The sequence below is a fragment of the Chiloscyllium punctatum genome, chromosome 17 (genome assembly GCF_047496795.1).
Source record: "Chiloscyllium punctatum isolate Juve2018m chromosome 17, sChiPun1.3, whole genome shotgun sequence".
NCBI classification, from domain to species: Eukaryota; Metazoa; Chordata; class Chondrichthyes; order Orectolobiformes; family Hemiscylliidae; genus Chiloscyllium; species Chiloscyllium punctatum.
In genome coordinates this window covers 49,888,512-49,908,353 of record NC_092755.1, presented here as the reverse complement: position 1 = coordinate 49,908,353, position 19,842 = coordinate 49,888,512, and the positions used below count along the sequence as shown (strand labels likewise).

At 48.4% G+C, this 19,842-nt stretch overlaps 6 non-coding genes across 6 annotated transcripts; all 6 read left to right on the top strand.

Moving 5' to 3' along the window:
* The first annotated feature begins 890 nt into the window (after positions 1–890).
* On the top strand, positions 891–1,010 carry trnal-uaa (transfer RNA leucine (anticodon UAA)). The gene is made up of 2 exons: positions 891–928; positions 965–1,010. It is a non-coding gene; the product is annotated as a tRNA-Leu (tRNA).
* A 1,783-nt stretch (positions 1,011–2,793) lies between these two features.
* On the top strand, positions 2,794–2,913 carry trnal-caa (transfer RNA leucine (anticodon CAA)). The gene is made up of 2 exons: positions 2,794–2,831; positions 2,868–2,913. It is a non-coding gene; the product is annotated as a tRNA-Leu (tRNA).
* A 1,870-nt stretch (positions 2,914–4,783) lies between these two features.
* Positions 4,784–4,903, top strand: trnaf-gaa (transfer RNA phenylalanine (anticodon GAA)). Its single transcript has 2 exons — positions 4,784–4,821; positions 4,858–4,903. It is a non-coding gene; the product is annotated as a tRNA-Phe (tRNA).
* A 3,636-nt stretch (positions 4,904–8,539) lies between these two features.
* On the top strand, positions 8,540–8,659 carry trnal-caa (transfer RNA leucine (anticodon CAA)). The gene is made up of 2 exons: positions 8,540–8,577; positions 8,614–8,659. It is a non-coding gene; the product is annotated as a tRNA-Leu (tRNA).
* Positions 8,660–12,965: 4,306 nt separating this feature from the next.
* On the top strand, positions 12,966–13,085 carry trnal-caa (transfer RNA leucine (anticodon CAA)). The gene is made up of 2 exons: positions 12,966–13,003; positions 13,040–13,085. It is a non-coding gene; the product is annotated as a tRNA-Leu (tRNA).
* A 6,617-nt stretch (positions 13,086–19,702) lies between these two features.
* Positions 19,703–19,822, top strand: trnal-caa (transfer RNA leucine (anticodon CAA)). Its single transcript has 2 exons — positions 19,703–19,740; positions 19,777–19,822. It is a non-coding gene; the product is annotated as a tRNA-Leu (tRNA).
* The last annotated feature ends 20 nt before the right edge of the window (positions 19,823–19,842 follow it).

Here is a 19,842-nt window from a genome sequence, read left to right as displayed (position 1 = left end):
GAGAGAATGTGTGTGAGTATGTGTCTGAGAGTGTGTGTTTGTGTCTGTGTGTGTGTGTGTGAGTGAGAGTGTGTGTGAGAGAGAGTATGTATGTGTATATGTGTGTTTGAGAGAGAGAGGGTGTGAGTGTGTATATGAGTGTGTGGGCATGTGTGTGTGTGAGAAACAGAGAGGGAGAATTTGTAGGTGTGTTTGAGAGAGACAGAGTATGTATGTGTGTGAGAGAGACAGAGTGTGCGTGTGTGTGAGTAAGAGAGAGTGTGCATGTGTCTTTGTGTGTGAGAGAGTGAAAGAATGTGTGCGTGATGGAGAGTGTGTTTGAGAGAGAGAGAATGTGTGTGTGAGAGAGAGAGAATGTATGTGTGTATGTGCGTGTATGTGTGTGTGTGAGTGAGAGTGGGTGCATGTGAGAGAGAGAGAATTTGTATGTGTATGTGTGCAAGAGTGTGTTTGCGTGTGTCTGAGAGAGAGAGAGGAAGAATTTGTTGGTGTGTGTGAGAAAGAGTGTGTGTGTGAGATAGTGTGTGTGTGAGAGAGTGCGTGTGTCTGTGTGTGTGTAAGAGGAAGAAGTGTGTGTGTGTGAGTGAGAGTGTGTGTGTGAGAGAGACAGAGAAAGGGAGAATTTGTGTGTATGAGAGGGAGAGAGTGTGTTTGTGTGTGCATGTGAGAGAGAGAGTGTGTGTGTGTGAGACAGATAGAGAGTGTGTGTGCGTGTGCATGTGAGAGAGAGTGTGTGTGTGCGAGAGTGAGACTGTGTATGAGGGATTGTTGCTGAGTGTGAATGCAAGGGAGCTGCAGAAATGCGGAATTGCATTTTGTGTCTGCACAAGAGCAAGGTGACTAATTGTACAGAGTGAGAAAGACATCTGGAAGGACATCCCCAGCAGCTTGTCAGGATGGCCGAGTGGTCTAAGGCGCCAGACTTAAGGAGTGTTAGTCCTTGCTCTGCATCTGGGCTTGTGAATTCTGGTCCCTTTCTAGGGGTGTGGGTTCAAATCCCACTCCTGACATTCTTCCCTTTTCCCCAAACAAACCTTCCCACACACACACCCACACTGCCCCCACATTTTACAGCTTCTTGGAGAGGAGTCACTCCCCCTTCACAAAGATGGAAGAGTCCAACCTGTCACTTTCAAAGATAAGGCTGAGGCATTTACAACAATCTTCAGCCGCAAGTGCCCACCGGATGATCTTACTCAGTCTCCCCCTGTGCTCCCCACCATCACAGACACCATTCTTCCAACAATTCCATTCACTCCGTGTCAGATCAAGAGACACTGGACACTGCAAAGGCTCTGTGCTCTGGCACTGCTCCTGAAGGCTGCTGCTCCACAACATGCCCTTCCTCCAGCCAAGTTCTCCCAGGACAGTTACAACACTGGGATCGACCTGGCCATGTGGGAAATTATCCAGGTATGTCCTGGACATAAAAAGCAGGACAAATCCAACTCAGCCAATTCCTCTCCTATCCATCTGTTCCCAATCCTCGGTAAAGTGATGGAAGGGCTCACTAACAGTGCTATCAAGCAGCACCTGCTCAGTGACACCCAGTTTGGATCCCCCCAGGGTCACTCAGCTCCTGACCTGATTGTGTTTGTGTGTGTGTGTGTGAGAGAGAGAATGTGCGTGTGTGTGTGTTTGTGTGTGTGTGTGTGTGTGTTAGAAGGAGAGAGCGTGTGTGTGTTTGCATGTGTTTGTGTGCGTGTGAGAGAGTGTGTGTGTGTGTGAGAGAGAGAGGTGTGTGTGTGTGTGTTTGAGATTGTGTGTGCCTGTGGGCCTGTGTGTGAGAGAGAGTGTGTGTGTTTGTGTGAAGGAGAGAGAGTGTGTATGTTAGCGTGTGTGTGTGTGAGAGAGAGTGCATGTGTGTGTGTGAGCGCAAGAGAGGCAGCGTGTACGTGTGTGTGTTTGTGTGTGTGAGAGTGAGAGAATGTGTGAGAGAGAGTATTTATGTGTATATGTGTGTTTGAGAGAGAGAGGGTGTGAGTGTGTATATGAGTGTGTGGGCATGTGTGTGTGTGAGTAACAGAGAGGGAGAATTTGTAGGTGTGTTTGAGAGAGACAGAGTGTGTATGTGTGTGAGAGAGAGAGGGTGTGCGTGTGTGTGTGTGTAAGAGAGAGTGTGCATGTGTCTTTGTGTGTGAGAGAGTGAAAGAATGTGTGTGTGTGATAGAGAGTGTGATTGAGAGAGAGAGAATGTGTGTGCGAGAGAGCGAGAGAATGTATTTGTGTGAGAGAGTGTGTGCGTGAAAGAGAGAGAATGTGTGTGTGTATGTGCGTGTATGTGTGTGTGTGAGTGAGAGTGGGTGCATGTGAGAGAGAGAGAATTTGTATGTGTATGTGTGCAAGAGTGTGTTTGCGTGTGTCTGAGAGAGAGAGAGGAAGAATTTGTTGGTGTGTGTGAGAAAGAGTGTGTGTGTGAGATAGTGTGTGTGTGAGAGAGTGCGTGTGTCTGTGTGTGTGTAAGAGGGAGAAGTGTGTGTGTGTGAGTGAGAGTGTGTGTGTGAGAGAGACAGAGAAAGGGAGAATTTGTGTGTATGAGAGGGAGAGGGTGTGTTTGTGCGTGCATGTGAGAGAGAGAGTGTGTGTGTGAGAGACAGATAGAGAGTGTGTTTGCGTGTGCATGTGAGAGAGAGTGTGTGTGTGCGAGAGTGAGACTGTGTATGAGGGATTGTTGCTGAGTGTGAATGCAAGGGAGCTGCAGAAATGCGGAATTGCATTTTGTGTCTGCACAAGAGCAAGGTGACTAATTGTACAGAGTGAGAAAGACATCTGGAAGGTCGTCAGCAGCAGCTTGTCAGGATGGCCGAGTCGTCTAAGGCGCCAGACTCAAGGAGTGTTAGTCCTTGCTCTGCATCTGGGGTGGTGATTTCTGGTCCCTTTCTAGGGGCGTGGGTTCAAATCCCACTCCTGACATTCTTCCCTTTTCCCCAAACAAACCTTCCCACACCCACACACTGCCCCCACATTTCACAGCTTCTTGGAGAGGAGTCGCTCCCCCTTCACAAAGATGGAAGAGTCCAACCTGTCACTTTCAAAGATAAGGCTGAGGCATTTACAACAATCTTCAGCCGCAAGTGCCCACCGGATGATCTTCCTCAGTCTCCCCCTGTGCTCCCCACCATCACAGACACCATTCTTCCAACAATTCCATTCACTCCGTGTCAGATCAAGAGACACTGCAAAGGCTCTGTGCTCTGGCACTGCTCCTGAAGGCTGCTACTCCACAACATGCCCTTCCTCCAGCCAAGTTCTCCCAGGACAGTGACAACACTGGGATCGACCTGGCCATGTGGGAAATTATCCAGGTATGTCCTGGACATAAAAAGCAGGACAAATCCAACTCAGCCAATTCCTCTCCCATCCATCTGTTCCCAATCCTCGGTAAAGTGATGGAAGGGCTCACCAACAGTGCTATCAAGCAGTACCTGCTCAGTGACACCCAGTTTGGGTTCCCCCAGGGTCACTCAGCTCCTGACCTGATTGTGTTTGTGTGTGTGTGTGTGAGAGAGAGAGATTGTGTGTGTGTGTGTGAGAGAGATAAAGAGAGATTGTGTGTGCCTGTGAGTGTGTGTGTGAGAGAGAGAATGTGTGTGTGTGTATGTGTGTGTGTGTGAAGGAGAGAGCGTGTGTGTGTTAGCATGTGTTTGTGTGCATGTGAGAGAGAGAGTGTGTGTGTGTGCGTGAGATAGAGAGGTGTGTGTGTGTGTGAGAGAGATTGTGTGTGCCTGTGGGCATGTGTGTGAGAGAGAGACTGTTTGTTTGTGTGAAGGAGAGAGAGTGTGTATGTTAGCGTGTGTGTGTGTGAGAGAGAGTGCATGTGTGTGTGAGAGCGAAAGAGAGGCAGCGTGTATGTGTGTGTGTTTGTGTGTGTGAGATTGAGAGAATGTGTGTGAGTATGTGTCTGAGAGTGTGTGTTTGTGTCTGTGTCTGTGTGTGTGAGTGAGAGTGTGTGTGAGAGAGAGTATGTATGTGTATATGTGTGTTTGAGAGAGAGAGGGTGTGAGTGTGTATATGAGTGTGTGGGCATGTGTGTGTGTGAGAAACAGAGAGGGAGAATTTGTAGGTGTGTGTGAGAGAGACAGAGTGTGTGTGTGTGTGAGTAAGAGAGAGTGTGCATGTGTCTTTGTGAGTGAGAGAGTGAAAGAATGTGTGTGTGAGAGAGAGTGTGTTTGAGAGAGAGAGAATGTGTGTGCGAGAGAGAGAGAGAATGTGTTTGTGTGAGAGAGTGTGTGCGTGAGAGAGAGAGAGAGAGAGAATGTGTGCGTAAGAGAGAGAGAATGTGTGTGTATGTGCGTGTATGTGTGTGTGTGAGTGAGAGTGGGTGCATGTGAGAGAGAGAGAATTTGTATGTGTATGTGTGCAAGAGTGTGTTTGCGTGTGTCTGAGAGAGAGAGAGGAAGAATTGGTTGGTGTGTGTGAGAAAGAGTGTGTGTGTGAGATAGTGTGTGTGTGAGAGAGTGCGTGTGTCTGTGTGTGTGTAAGAGGGAGAAGTGTGTGTGTGTGAGTGAGAGTGTGTGTGTGAGAGAGAAACAGAGAAAGGGAGAATTTGTGTGCATGTGAGAGAGAGAGTGTGTGTGTGAGAGACAGATAGAGAGTGTGTGTGCGTGTGCATGTGAGAGAGAGTGTGTGTGTGCGAGAGTGAGACTGTGTATGAGGGATTGTTGCTGAGTGTGAATGCAAGGGAGATGCAGAAATGCGGAATTGCATTTTGTGTCTGCACAAGAGCAAGGTAAATAATTGTACAGAGTGAGAAAGACATCTGGAAGGGCATCCGCAGCAGCTTGTCAGGATGGCCGAGTGGTCTAAGGCGCCAGACTGAAAGAGTGTTAGTCTTTGCTCTGCATCTGGGCTTGTGAATTCTGGTCCCTTTCTAGGGGCGTGGGTTCAAATCCCACTCCTGACATTCTTCCCTTTTCCCCAAACAAACCTTCCCACTGCCCCCACATTTCACAGCTTCTTGGACAGGAGTCACTCCCCCTTCACAAAGATGGAAGAGTCCAACCTGTCACTTGCAAAGATAAGGCTGAGGCATTTACAACAATCTTCAGCTGCAAGTGCCCACCGGATGATCTTACTCAGTCTCCCCCTGTGCTCCCCACCATCACAGACACCATTCTTCCAACAATTCCATTCACTCCGTGTCGGATCAAGAGACACTGGACACTGCAAAGGCTCTGTGCTCTGGCACTGCTCCTGAAGGCTGCTACTCCACAACATCCCCTTCCTCCAGCCAAGTTCTCCCAGGACAGTGACAACACTGGGATCGACCTGGCCATGTGGGAAATTATCCAGGTATGTCCTGGACATAAAAAGCAGGACAAATCCAACTCAGCCAATTCCTCTCCCATCCATCTGTTCCCAATCCTCGGTAAAGTGATGGAAGGGCTCACCAACAGTGCTATCAAGCAGCACCTGCTCAGTGACACCCAGTTTGGGTTCCCCCAGGGTCACTCAGCTCCTGACCTGATTGTGTTTGTGTGTGTGTGTGTGTGTGTGTGTGTGTGTGTGAGAGAGAGAGAGAGAGAGTGTGTATGTTAGCGTGTGTTTGTGTGTGTGTTTGTGTGAGTGCATGTATTTGTGTGAGCGCGTGAGAGAGGGAGCGTTTATGTGTGTGTGTTTGTGTGAGTGTGTGTGCGTGTGTGAGAGATTGTGTGTGCATGTGGGTGTGCGTATGTGTGTGTGAATGTATGTGGGTGTGAGAGAGAGAGTGAGGGTGTGTGTGTGACAGAGTGTGTGTGTATGTGAGAGAAAGTGAGTGTGAATATTCGTGTGTGTGTATGTGTGTGGGTGTGAGAGAGAGTGAGTGTGTGTGAGAGAGAGAGTGTGTGTGCATGTGAGAGAGAGAGTGTAAGTTAGAGAGAGAGTGTGTGTGAGAGAGATTGTGTGTCTGCGAGCATATGATTTTGTGTGTATGTTTGTATGTGTTTTTGAGAGAGAATGTGTGTGTGCATGTGAGCATGTGTGTGTGTGAGACAGAGAGAGTGTGTATTTTTGTGCGTGTCTGTGTGTGTGAGCGAGTGTGTATGTGTGTGTGAAATAGAGTGAATGTGTGTGAGCACGTGAGTGAGGGAGCATGTATTTGTGTGTGTGGTTGTGTGAGTTTGTGTGAGAGAGAAAGAGAATGTGTGTGTGAGTGAGAATGTGTGAGTGAGAGTGTGTGTGTGAGAGAGAGTGAGTGTGTGAGAGAGAGAGGGGGTGTGCGTATATGAGTGTGCGAGCATGCGTGTTTGTGTGTTTGTGTGTGTGAGAGAGAGAGAGAGATGGAGAATTTGTATGTGTGTGTTTGAGAGAGACAGAGTGAGAGTGTGTGTGTGTGAGAGTGTATGTGTCTGACAGAGAGTGTGTGTGTTTGAGAGAGAGTGTGTGTGAGTGAGTGTGGGTGTGTGTACGTGAGAGAGAGAGTGAGTGCACGCGTGTATGTATGTGCAAGAGAGAGGGTGTGTGTATATTTGAGTGTGTGAGCATGTAAGTGTGTGTGGGAGTGTATGAGAGTGAGTGCGTGTGGATGTGTGAGTGTGTGACCTGTGTGTGTATATGAGAGAGAGCGAGTGTGTTTGTGTGTTTGTGTGAGAGAGAGAATGTCTGTGTGTGTATGAGCTTGTGTGTGTGTGTGAGTGTGTGTGTGACAGAGAGAGTGTGTGTGTGAGAGAGAGCGAGCGGGAATGTGTGTGTGAGAGAGTGTGCCTCTGTGTGTGTGAGAGAGTGAGGTTGTGAGCGTGTGTGTGTGACATAGAGAGGGAGAATTTGTTTGTGTGTGAGAGAGTGTGTTTGTGTGTGTGTGAGAGAATATGTGTGTGAGAGAGGGAATGTGTGTGTGCATGTGAGAGAGAGTGTGTGTGTGAGGGAGAGAGAGAGTGTGTGTGTGTGAGAGAGAAAGAGTGTGTGTGTAAGAGAGAGAGAGAGGGAGAATTTGTGTGTGTGAGAGAGTGTGTCTTGCGTGTGTGAGAGAGAGAGTGAGTGTGTGAGTGTACGTTGGTGTGTGTGAAAGTGAGAGAGAATTTTTGAGTGTGTGCGTGAGAGAGTGTGTTTTTGTGTGAGAGAGTGTGTTTGCGTGTGTGTGAGACAGAAAGAGTGTGTATGTGTGAGAGAGAGTGAGAGAGCGTGAGTGTGAGATGTGAAAGAGTGTGTGTGTGAGAGAGAGTGAGAGTGTGTGTGTGATAGAGACTGTGTACGCATGTGAGAGAGTGTGTGTGCACGTGTGAGAGAGAGTGTGTGTGTGAGAGAGAGAAAGTGTGTGTGTGAGAGAGAGTGTGTATATGTGAGAGAGAGACAGTGTGTGTGCATGTGAGAGAGAGAGAGTGTGTGTGTGTATGTGTGTGTGTTTGTGTGTGTGCAAGTGAGAGCGAGGGAAGGAGAATTTGTGTGTGAGAGAGTGTGTGAGTGTGTGTTGGTGTGTGTGTGCGTGAGAGAGAATTTGTGTGTGTGTGCGTGAGAGAGTGTGTTTGTGTGTGTGAGACAGAAAGAGTGTGTGTGTGGGTGAGAGAGAGAGACCGAGTGTGAGTGTGCACGTGAGAGTGCGTGTGTGCATGTGAGAGAGTGCGTGTGTGTGTGTGATAGAGAATGAGTGTGTGTGCATATGAGAGACAGTGTGTCTGTGTGTGAGAGAGTGTGTGCGTGTGCACGTGAGACAGACTGTGTGTGACAGAGAGTGTGTGTGTGTTGTCTGTGTCCGTGTGAGAGAGTGTGTGTGTGTTGGTGCGTGTGCATGTGAGAGAGAGTGTGTGTGTGAAAGAGAGAGAGAAAGTGTGTGTGTGTGAGAGAGAGTGTGTTTGTGAAAGAGAGAGAGAAAGTGTGTGTGTGTGAGTGAGAGTGTGTTTGTGTGTGTGAGACAGAAAGAGTGTGTGTGTGTGCAAGAGAGAGAGAGAGAATTTTGTGTGAGTGAGTGTATAAGTGTGTGAGTGTGTGTTGGTGTGTGTGTGAAAGAGAGAGAGAGAATTTGTGTGTGTGTGCATGAGAGAGAGTGTGTTTTTGTGTGAGAGAGAGTGTTTGTGTGTGTTTGAGACAGAAAGAGTGTGTGTGTGAGGGAGAGAGAGAGCGCGTGTGTGTGTGCATGTGAGAGAGTGTGTGTGTGCATGTGAGAGAGAGAGTGTGTGTTTGTGTGTGAGAGAGTGTGTGTGTGTGTGGGAGAAAGAGTGTGTGCATGTGTGAGAGAGTTTGTGTGTGTGTGCATGTGAGAGAGTGTGTGTGTGTGCATGTGAGAGAGTGAGTGTGTGTTTGTGTGTGAGAGAGTGTGTGTGAGAGAGAGTGCGTGTGTCTGTGTGTGTGTGAGTGAGAGAGTGTGTGTGAGAGAGACAGAGAGAGGGAGAATTTGTGTGTGAGAGGGAGAGAGTATGTTTGTGTGTGGGTGTGAGAGAGAGATAGAGAGTGTGTGTGTGTGTGTGTGTGTGTGCAAGAGTGAGATTGTGTATGAGGGATTGTTGCTGAGTGTGAATGCAAGGGAGCTGCAGAAATGCGGAATTGCATTTTGTGTCTGCACAAGAGCAAGGTGACTAATTGTACAGAGTGAGAAAGACATCTGGAAAGACATTGGCGGCAGCTTGTCAGGATGGCCGAGTGGTCTAAGGCGCCAGACTCAAGGAGTGTTAGTCCTTGCTCTGCATCTGGTCTTGTGAATTCTGGTCCCTTTCTAGGGGCGTGGGTTCAAATCCCACTCCTGACATTTTTCCCTTTTCCCCAAACAAACCTTCCCCCACCCACACACTGCCCCCACATTTCACAGCTTCTTGGACAGGAGTCACTCCCCCTTCACAAAGATGGAAGAGTCCAACCTGTCACTTTCAAAGATCAGGCTGAGGCATTTACAACAATCTTCAGCCGCAAGTGCCCACCGGATGATCTTACTCAGTCTCCCCCTGTGCTCCCCACCATCACAGACACCATTCTTCCAACAATTCCATTCACTCCGTGTCAGATCAAGAGACACTGGACACTGCAAAGGCTCTGTGCTCTGGCACTGCTCCTGAAGGCTGCTGCTCCACAACATGCCCTTCCTCCAGCCAAGTTCTCCCAGGACAGTGACAACACTGGGATCGACCTGGCCATGTGGGAAATTATCCAGGTATGTCCTGGACATAAAAAGCAGGACAAATCCAACTCAGCCAATTCCTCTCCCATCCATCTGTTCCCAATCCTCGTTAAAGTGATGGAAGGGCTCACCAACAGTGCTATCAAGCAGCACCTGCTCAGTGACACCCAGTTTGGGTTCCCCCAGGGTCACTCAGCTCCTGACCTGATTGTGTTTGTGTGTGTGTGTGTGTGTGTGTGTGAGAGAGAGAGAGAGAGAGTGTGTATGTTAGCGTGTGTTTGTGTGTGTGTTTGTGTGAGTGCATGTATTTGTGTGAGCGCGTGAGAGAGGGAGCGTTTATGTGTGTGTGTTTGTGTGAGTGTGTGTGTGTGTGAGAGATTGTGTGTGTATGTGGGTGTGCGTATGTGTGTGTGAATGTATGTGGGTGTGAGAGAGAGAGTGAGGGTGTGTGTGTGACAGAGTGTGTGTGTATGTGAGAGAAAGTGAGTGTGAATATTCGTGTGTGTGTATGTGTGTGGGTGTGAGAGAGAGAGAGTGAGTGTGTGTGAGAGAGAGAGTGTGTGTGCATGTGAGAGAGAGAGTGTAAGTTAGAGAGAGAGTGTGTGTGAGAGAGATTGTGTGTCTGCGAGCATATGATTTTGTGTGTATGTTTGTATGTGTTTTTGAGAGAGAATGTGTGTGTGCATGTGAGCATGTGTGTGTGTGAGACAGAGAGAGTGTGTATTTTTGTGCGTGTCTGTGTGTGTGAGCGAGTGTGTATGTGTGTGTGAAATAGAGTGAATGTGTGTGAGCACGTGAGTGAGGGAGCATGTATTTGTGTGTGTGGTTGTGTGAGTTTGTGTGAGAGAGAAAGAGAATGTGTGTGTGAGTGAGAGTGTGTGAGTGAGAGTGTGTGTGTGAGAGAGAGGGAGTGTGTGAGAGAGAGAGGGGGTGTGCGTATATGAGTGTGCGAGCATGCGTGTTTGTGTGTTTGTGTGTGTGAGAGAGAGAGAGAGATGGAGAATTTGTATGTGTGTGTTTGAGAGAGACAGAGTGAGAGTGTGTGTGTGTGAGAGTGTATGTGTCTGACAGAGAGTGTGTGTGTTTGAGAGAGAGTGTGTGTGAGTGAGTGTGGGTGTGTGTACGTGAGAGAGAGAGTGAGTGCACGCGTGTATGTATGTGCAAGAGATAGGGTGTGTGTATATTTGAGTGTGTGAGCATGTAAGTGTGTGTGGGAGTGTATGAGAGTGAGTGCGTGTGGATGTGTGAGTGTGTGACCTGTGTGTGTATATGAGAGAGAGCGAGTGTGTTTGTGTGTTTGTGTGAGAGAGAGAATGTCTGTGTGTGTATGAGCTTGTGTGTGTGTGTGAGTGTGTGTGTGACAGAGAGAGTGTGTGTGTGAGAGAGAGAGAGGGGGAATGTGTGTGTGAGAGAGTGTGCCTCTGTGTGTGTGAGAGTGAGTTTGTGAGCGTGTGTGTGTGACATAGAGAGGGAGAATTTGTTTGTGTGTGAGAGAGTGTGTTTGTGTGTGTGTGAGAGAATATGTGTGTGAGAGAGGGAATGTGTGTGTGCATGTGAGAGAGAGTGTGTGTGTGAGGGAGAGAGAGAGTGTGTGTGTGTGAGAGAGAAAGAGTGTGTGTGTAAGAGAGAGAGAGAGGGAGAATTTGTGTGTGTGAGAGAGTGTGTCTTGCGTGTGTGAGAGAGAGAGTGAGTGTGTGAGTGTACGTTGGTGTGTGTGAAAGTGAGAGAGAATTTTTGAGTGTGTGCGTGAGAGAGTGTGTTTTTGTGTGAGAGAGTGTGTTTGCGTGTGTGTGAGACAGAAAGAGTGTGTATGTGTGAGAGAGAGTGAGAGAGCGTGAGTGTGAGATGTGAAAGAGTGTGTGTGTGAGAGAGATTGAGAGTGTGTGTGTGATAGAGACTGTGTACGCATGTGAGAGAGTGTGTGTGCACGTGTGAGAGAGAGTGTGTGTGTGAGAGAGAGAAAGTGTGTGTGTGAGAGAGAGTGTGTATATGTGAGAGAGAGACAGTGTGTGTGCATGTGAGAGAGAGAGAGTGTGTGTGTGTATGTGTGTGTGTATGTGTGTGTGCAAGTGAGAGCGAGGGAAGGAGAATTTGTGTGTGTGTGCGTGAGAGAGTGTGTTTGTGTGTGTGAGACAGAAAGAGTGTGTGTGTGGGTGAGAGAGAGAGACCGAGTGTGAGTGTGCACGTGAGAGTGCGTGTGTGCATGTGAGAGAGTGCGTGTGTGTGTGTGATAGAGAATGAGTGTGTGTGCATATGAGAGACAGTGTGTCTGTGTGTGAGAGAGTGTGTGCGTGTGCACGTGAGACAGACTGTGTGTGACAGAGAGTGTGTGTGTGTTGTCTATGTCCGTGTGAGAGAGTGTGTGTGTGTTGGTGCGTGTGCATGTGAGAGAGAGTGTGTGTGTGAAAGAGAGAGAGAAAGTGTGTGTGTGTGAGAGAGAGTGTGTTTGTGAAAGAGAGAGAGAAAGTGTGTGTGTGTGAGTGAGAGTGTGTTTGTGTGTGTGAGACAGAAAGAGTGTGTGTGTGTGCAAGAGAGAGAGAGAGAATTTTGTGTGAGTGAGTGTATAAGTGTGTGAGTGTGTGTTGGTGTGTGTGTGAAAGAGAGAGAGAGAATTTGTGTGTGTGTGCATGAGAGAGAGTGTGTTTTTGTGTGAGAGAGAGTGTTTGTGTGTGTTTGAGACAGAAAGAGTGTGTGTGTGAGAGAGAGAGAGAGCGCGTGTGTGTGTGCATGTGAGAGAGTGTGTGTGTGCATGTGAGAGAGAGAGTGTGTGTTTGTGTGTGAGAGAGTGTGTGTGTGTGTGGGAGAAAGAGTGTGTGCATGTGTGAGAGAGTTTGTGTGTGTGTGCATGTGAGAGAGTGTGTGTGTGTGCATGTGAGAGAGTGTGTGTGTGTGTGTGAGAGAGAGAGGTGAGTGTGTGTGTGTGAGATTGTGTGTGCCTGTGGGCGTGTGTGTGAGAGAGAGAGTGTGTGTTTGTTTGAAGGAGAGAGAGTGTGTATGTTAGCGTGTGTGTGTGTGAGAGAGAGTGCATGTGTGTGTGTGAGCACAAGAGAGGCAGCGTGTACGTGTGTGTGTTTGTGTGAGAGTGAGAGAATGTGTGTGAGTATGTGTCTGAGAGTGTGTGTTTGTTTCTGTCAGTGTGTGTGTGAGTGAGAGTATGTATGTGTATATGTGTGTTTGAGAGAGAGAGGGTGTGAGTGTGTATATGAGTGTGTGGGCATGTGTGTGTGTGAGAAACAGAGAGGGAGAATTTGTAGGTGTGTTTGAGAGAGACAGAGTGTGTATGTGTGTGAGAGAGACAGAGTGTGCGTGTGTGTGTGTAAGAGAGAGTGTGCATGTGTCTTTGTGTGTGAGAGAGTGAAAGAATGTGTGTGTGTGAGAGAGAGTGTGTTTGAGAGAGAGAGAATGTGTGTGTGTATGTGCGTGTATGTGTGTGTGTGAGTGAGAGTGGGTGCGTGTGAGAGAGAGAGAATTTGTATGTGTATGTGTGCAAGAGTGTGTTTGCGTGTGTCTGAGAGAGAGAGAGGAAGAATTTGTTGGTGTGTGTGAGAAAGAGTGTGTGTGTGAGATAGTGTGTGTGTGAGAGAGTGCGTGTGTCTGTGTGTGTGTAAGAGGGAGAAGTGTGTGTGTGTGAGTGAGAGTGTGTGTGTGAGAGAGAAACAGAGAAAGGGAGAATTTGTGTGTATGACAGGGAGAGAGTGTGTTTGTGTGTGCATGTGAGAGAGAGAGTGTGTGTGTGAGAGACAGATAGAGAGTGTGTGTGCGTGTGCATGTGAGAGAGAGTGTGTGTGTGCGAGAGTGAGACTGTGTATGAGGGATTGTTGCTGAGTGTGAATGCAAGGGAGCTGCAGAAATGCGGAATTGCATTTTGTGTCTGCACAAGAGCAAGGTGACTAATTGTACAGAGTGAGAAAGACATCTGGAAGGACATCTGCAGCCGCTTGTCAGGATGGCCGAGTGGTTTAAGGCGCCAGACTCAAGGAGTGTTAGTCCTTGCTCTGCATCTGGGCTTGTGAATTCTGGTCCCTTTCTAGGGGCGTGGGTTCAAATCCCACTCCTGACATTCTTCCCTTTTCCCCAAACAAACCTTCCCACACCCACACACACTGCCCCCACATTTTACAGCTTCTTGGAGAGGAGTCACTCCCCCTTCACAAAGATGGAAGAGTCCAACCTGTCACTTTCAAAGATAAGGCTGAGGCATTTACAACAATCTTCAGCCGCAAGTGCCCACCGGATGATCTTACTCAGTCTCCCCCTGTGCTCCCCACCATCACAGACACCATTCTTCCAACAATTCCATTCACTCCGTGTCAGATCAAGAGACACTGGACACTGCAAAGGCTCTGTGCTCTGGCACTGCTCCTGAAGGATGCTGCTCCACAACATGCCCTTCTTCCAGCCAAGTTCTCCCAGGACAGTGACAAAACTGGGATCGACCTGGCCATGTGGGAAATTATCCAGGTATGTCCTGGACATAAAAAGCAGGACAAATCCAACTCAGCCAATTCCTCTCCCATCCATCTGTTCCCAATCCTCGGTAAAGTGATGGAAGGGCTCACCAACAGTGCTATCAAGCAGCTCCTGCTCAGTGACACCCAGTTTGGGTTCCCCCAGTGTCACTCAGCTCCTGACCTGATTGTGTTTGTTTGTGTGTGTGTGTGTGTGTGTGTGTGAGAGAGAGAGAGAGAGAATGTGTGTGTGTGTATGTGTGTGTGTGTGAAGGAGAGAGCGTGTGTGTGTTAGCATGTGTTTGTGTGCGTGTGAGAGAGAGTGTGTGTGTGTCTGAGAGAGAGAGGTGTGTGTGTGTGTGAGATTGTGTGTGCGTGTGGGCGTGTGTGTGAGAGAGAGAGTGTGTGTTTGTGTGAAGGAGAGAGAGTGTGTATGTTAGCGTGTGTGTGTGAGAGAGAGAGTGCATGTGTGTGTGTGAGCACAAGAGAGGCAGCGTGTACGTGTGTGTGTTTGTGTGAGAGTGAGAGAATGTGTGTGAGTATGTGTCTGAGAGTGTGTGTTTGTTTCTGTCTGTGTGTGTGTGAGTGAGAGTGTGTGTGAGAGAGAGTATGTGTATATGTGTGTTTGAGAGAGAGAGGGTGTGAGTGTGTATATGAGTGTGTGGGCATGTGTGTGTGTGAGAAACAGAGAGGGAGAATTTGTAGGTGTGTTTGAGAGAGACAGAGTGTGTATGTGTGTGAGAGAGACAGAGTGTGCGTGTGTGTGTGTGTAAGAGAGAGTGTGCATGTGTCTTTGTGTGTGAGAGAGTGAAAGAATGTGTGTGTGTGAGAGAGAGTGTGTTTGAGAGAGAGAGAATGTGTGTGTGTATGTGCGTGTATGTGTGTGTGTGAGATTGTGTGTGCGTGTGGGCATGTGTGTGAGAGAGAGAGTGTGTGTTTGTGTGAAGGAGAGAGAGTGTGTATGTTAGCGTGTGTGTGTGTGAGAGAGAGTGCATGTGTGTGTGTGAGCACAAGAGAGGCAGCGTGTACGTGTGTGTGTTTGTGTGAGAGTGAGAGAATGTGTGTGAGTATGTGTCTGAGAGTGTGTGTTTGTTTCTGTCAGTGTGTGTGAGAGTGAGAGTGTGTGTGAGAGAGAGTATGTGTATATGTGTGTTTGAGAGAGAGAGGGTGTGAGTGTGTATATGAGTGTGTGGGCATGTGTGTGTGTGAGAAACAGAGAGGGAGAATTTGTAGTTGTGTTTGAGAGAGACAGAGTGTGTATGTGTGTGAGAGAGACAGAGTGTGCGTGTGTGTGTGTGTAAGAGAGAGTGTGCATGTGTCTTTGTGTGTGAGAGAGTGAAAGAATGTGTGTGTGTGAGAGTGTGTTTGAGAGAGAGAGAATGTGTGTGTGTATGTGCGTGTATGTGTGTGTGTGAGATTGTGTGTGCGTGTGGGCATGTGTGTGAGAGAGAGAGTGTGTGTTTGTGTGAAGGAGAGAGAGTGTGTATGTTAGCGTGTGTGTGTGTGAGAGAGAGTGCATGTGTGTGTGTGAGCACAAGAGAGGCAGCGTGTACGTGTGTGTGTTTGTGTGAGAGTGAGAGAATGTGTGTGAGTATGTGTCTGAGAGTGTGTGTTTGTTTCTGTCAGTTTGTGTGAGAGTGAGAGTGTGTGTGAGAGAGAGTATGTGTATATGTGTGTTTGAGAGAGAGAGGGTGTGAGTGTGTATATGAGTGTGTGGGCATGTGTGTGTGTGAGAAACAGAGAGGGAGAATTTGTAGGTGTGTTTGAGAGAGACAGAGTGTGTATGTGTGTGAGAGAGACAGAGTGTGCGTGTGTGTGTGTAAGAGAGAGTGTGCATGTGTCTTTGTGTGTGAGAGAGTGAATGAATGTGTGTGTGTGATAGAGAGTGTGTTTGAGAGAGAGAGAATGTGTGTGTGTATGTGCGTGTATGTGTGTGTGAGTGAGAGTGGGTGCGTGTGAGAGAGAGAGAATTTGTATGTGTATGTGTGCAAGAGTGTGTTTGCGTGTGTCTGAGAGAGAGAGAGGAAGAATTTGTTGGTGTGTGTGAGAAAGAGTGTGTGTGTGAGATAGTGTGTGCTGGAGAGAGTGCGTGTGTCTGTGTGTGTGTAAGAGGGAGAAGTCTGTGTGTGTGAGTGAGAGTGTGTGTGTGAGAGAGAAACAGAGAAAGGGAGAATTTGTGTGTATGAGAGGGAGAGGGTGTGTTTGTGTGTGCATGTGAGAGAGAGAGTGTGTGTGTGAGAGACAGATAGAGAGTGTGTGTGCGTGTGCATGTGAGAGAGAGTGTGTGTGTGCGAGAGTGAGACTGTGTATGAGGGATTGTTGCTGAGTGTGAATGCAAGGGAGCTGCAGAAATGCGGAATTGCATTTTGTGTCTGCACAAGAGCAAGGTGACTAATTGTACAGAGTGAGAAAGACATCTGGAAGGACATCTGCAGCAGCTTGTCAGGATGGCCAAGTGGTTTAAGGCGCCAGCCTCAAGGAGTGTTAGTCCTTGCTCTGCATCTGGGCTTGTGAATTCTGGTCCCTTTCTAGGGTCGTGGGTTCAAATCCCACTGCTGACATCCTTCCCTTTTTCCCCAAACAATCCTTCCCACACCCACACACTGCCCCCACATTTCACAGCTTCTTGGAGAGGAGTCGCTCCCCCTTCACAAAGATGGAAGAGTCCAACCTGTCACTATCAAAGATAAGGCTGAGGCATTTACAACAATCTTCAGCCGCAAGTGCCCACCGGATGATCGTACTCAGTCTCCCCCTGTGCTCCCCACCATCACAGACACCATTCTTCCAACAATTCCATTCACTCCGTGTCAGATCAAGAGACACTGGACACTGCAAAGGCTCTGTGCTCTGGCACTGCTCCTGAAGGCTGCTACTCCACAACATGCCCTTCCTCCAGCCAAGTTCTCCCAGGACAGTGACAACACTGGGATCGACCTGGCCATGTGGGAAATTATCCAGGTACGTCCTGGACATAAAAAGCAGGACAAATCCAACTCAGACAATTCCTCTCCCATCCATCTGTTCCCAATCCTCGGTAAAGTGATGGAAGGGCTCACCAACAGTGCTATCAAGCAGCACCTGCTCAGTGACACCCAGTTTGGGTTCCCCCAGGGTCACTCAGCTCCTGACCTGATTGTGTTTGTGTGTGTGTGTGTGTGTGTGTGTGTGTGTGAGAGAGAGAGAGAATGTGTGTGTGTGTATGTGTGTGTGTGTGAAGGAGAGAGCGTGTGTGTGTTAGCATGTGTTTGTGTGCGTGTGAGAGAGAGTGTGTGTGTGTGTGAGAGAGAGAGGTGTGTGTGTGTGTGAGATTGTGTGTGCGTGTGGGCGTGTGTGTGAGAGAGAGAGTGTGTGTTTGTGTGAAGGAGAGAGAGTGTGTATGTTAGCGTGTGTGTGTGTGAGAGAGGGTGCATGTGTGTGTGTGAGCACAAGAGAGGCAGCGTGTACGTGTGTGTGTTTGTGTGAGAGTGAGAGAATGTGTGTGAGTATGTGTCTGAGAGTGTGTGTTTGTTTCTGTCTGTGTGTGTGTGAGTGAGAGTGTGTGTGAGAGAGAGTATGTGTATATGTGTGTTTGTGAGAGAGAGGGTGTGAGTGTGTATATGAGTGTGTGGGCATGTGTGTGTGTGAGAAACAGAGAGGGAGAATTTGTAGGTGTGTTTGAGAGAGACAGAGTGTGTATGTGTGTGAGAGAGACAGAGTGTGCGTGTGTGTGTGTAAGAGAGAGTGTGCAAGTGTCTTTGTGTGTGAGAGAGTGAAAGAATGTGTGTGTGTGAGAGAGAGTGTGTTTGAGAGAGATTGAATGTGTGTGTGTATGTGCGTGTATGTGTGTGTGTGAGTGAGAGTGGGTGCGTGTGAGAGAGAGAGAATTTGTATGTGTATGTGTGCAAGAGTGTGTTTGCGTGTGTCTGAGAGAGAGAGAGGAAGAATTTGTTGGTGTGTGTGAGAAAGAGTGTGTGTGTGAGATAGTGTGTGTGTGAGAGAGTGCGTGTGTCTGTGTGTGTGTAAGAGGGAGAAGTGTGTGTGTGTGAGTGAGAGTGTGTGTGTGAGAGAGAAACAGAGAAAGGGAGAATTTGTGTGTATGAGAGGGAGAGAGTGTGTTTGTGTGTGCATGTGAGAGAGAGAGTGTGTGTGTGAGAGACAGATAGAGAGTGTGTGTGCGTGTGCATGTGAGAGAGAGTGTGTGTGTGCGAGAGTGAGACTGTGTATGAGGGATTGTTGCTGAGTGTGAATGCAAGGGAGCTGCAGAAATGCGGAATTGCATTTTGTGTCTGCACAAGAGCAAGGTGACTAATTGTACAGAGTGAGAAAGACATCTGGAAAGGCATCTGCAGCAGCTTGTCAGGATGGCCGAGTGGTCTAAGGCGCCAGCCTCAAGGAGTGTTAGTCCTTGCTCTGCATCTGGGCTTGTGAATTCTGGTCCCTTTCCAGGGTCGTGGGTTCAAATCCCACTGCTGACATCCTTCCCTTTTTCCCCAAACAATCCTTCCCACACCCACACACTGCCCCCACATTTCACAGCTTCTTGGAGAGGAGTCGCTCCCCCTTCACAAAGATGGAAGAGTCCAACCTGTCACTATCAAAGATAAGGCTGAGGCATTTACAACAATCTTCAGCCGCAAGTGCCCACCGGATGATCTTACTCAGTCTCCCCCTGTGCTCCCCACCATCACAGACACCATTCTTCCAACAATTCCATTCACTCCGTGTCAGATCAAGAGACACTGGACACTGCAAAGGCTCTGTGCTCTGGCACTGCTCCTGAAGGCTGCTACTCCACAACATGCCCTTCCTCCAGCCAAGTTCTCCCAGGACAGTGACAACACTGGGATCGACCTGGCCATGTGGGAAATTATCCAGGTACGTCCTGGACATAAAAAGCAGGACAAATCCAACTCAGACAATTCCTCTCCCATCCATCTGTTCCCAATCCTCGGTAAAGTGATGGAAGGGCTCACCAACAGTGCTATCAAGCAGCACCTGCTCAGTGACACCCAGTTTGGGTTCCCCCAGGGTCACTCAGCTCCTGACCTGATTGTGTTTGTGTGTGTGTGTGTGTGTGTGTGTGAGAGAGAGAGAGAATGTGTGTGTGTGTATGTGTGTGTGTGTGAAGGAGAGAGCGTGTGTGTGTTAGCATGAGTTTGTGCGCGTGTGAGAGAGAGTGTGTGTGTGTGTGTGAGAGAGAGAGGTGTGTGTGTGTGTGAGATTGTGTGTGCGTGTGGGCGTGTGTGTGAGAGAGAGAGTGTGTGTTTGTGTGAAGGAGAGAGAGTGTGTATGTTAGCGTGTGTGTGTGTGAGAGAGGGTGCATGTGTGTGTGTGAGCACAAGAGAGGCAGCGTGTACGTGTGTGTGTTTGTGTGAGAGTGAGAGAATGTGTGTGAGTATGTGTCTGAGAGTGTGTGTTTGTTTCTGTCTGTGTGTGTGTGAGTGAGAGTGTGTGTGAGAGAGAGTATGTGTATATGTGTGTTTGAGAGAGAGAGGGTGTGAGTGTGTATATGAGTGTGTGGGCATGTGTGTGTGTGAGAAACAGAGAGGGAGAATTTGTAGGTGTGTTTGAGAGAGACAGAGTGTGTATGTGTGTGAGAGAGACAGAGTGTGCGTGTGTGTGTGTAAGAGAGAGTGTGCAAGTGTCTTTGTGTGTGAGAGAGTGAAAGAATGTGTGTGTGTGAGAGAGAGTGTGTTTGAGAGAGATTGAATGTGTGTGTGTATGTGCGTGTATGTGTGTGTGTGAGTGAGAGTGGGTGCGTGTGAGAGAGAGAGAATTTGTATGTGTATGTGTGCAAGAGTGTGTTTGCGTGTGTCTGAGAGAGAGAGAGGAAGAATTTGTTGGTGTGTGTGAGAAAGAGTGTGTGTGTGAGATAGTGTGTGTGTGAGAGAGTGCGTGTGTCTGTGTGTGTGTAAGAGGGAGAAGTGTGTGTGTGTGAGTGAGAGTGTGTGTGTGAGAGAGAAACAGAGAAAGGGAGAATTTGTGTGTATGAGAGGGAGAGAGTGTGTTTGTGTGTGCATGTGAGAGAGAGAGTGTGTGTGTGAGAGACAGATAGAGAGTGTGTGTGCGTGTGCATGTGAGAGAGAGTGTGTGTGTGCGAGAGTGAGACTGTGTATGAGGGATTGTTGCTGAGTGTGAATGCAAGGGAGCTGCAGAAATGCGGAATTGCATTTTGTGTCTGCACAAGAGCAAGGTGACTAATTGTACAGAGTGAGAAAGACATCTGGAAGGACATCTGCAGCAGCTTGTCAGGATGGCCGAGTGGTCTAAGGCGCCAGACTCAAGGAGTGTTAGTCCTTGCTCTGCATCTGGGCTTGTGAATTCTGGTCCCTTTCTAGGGGCGTGGGTTCAAATCCCACTCCTGACATCCTTTCCTTTTCCCCAAAC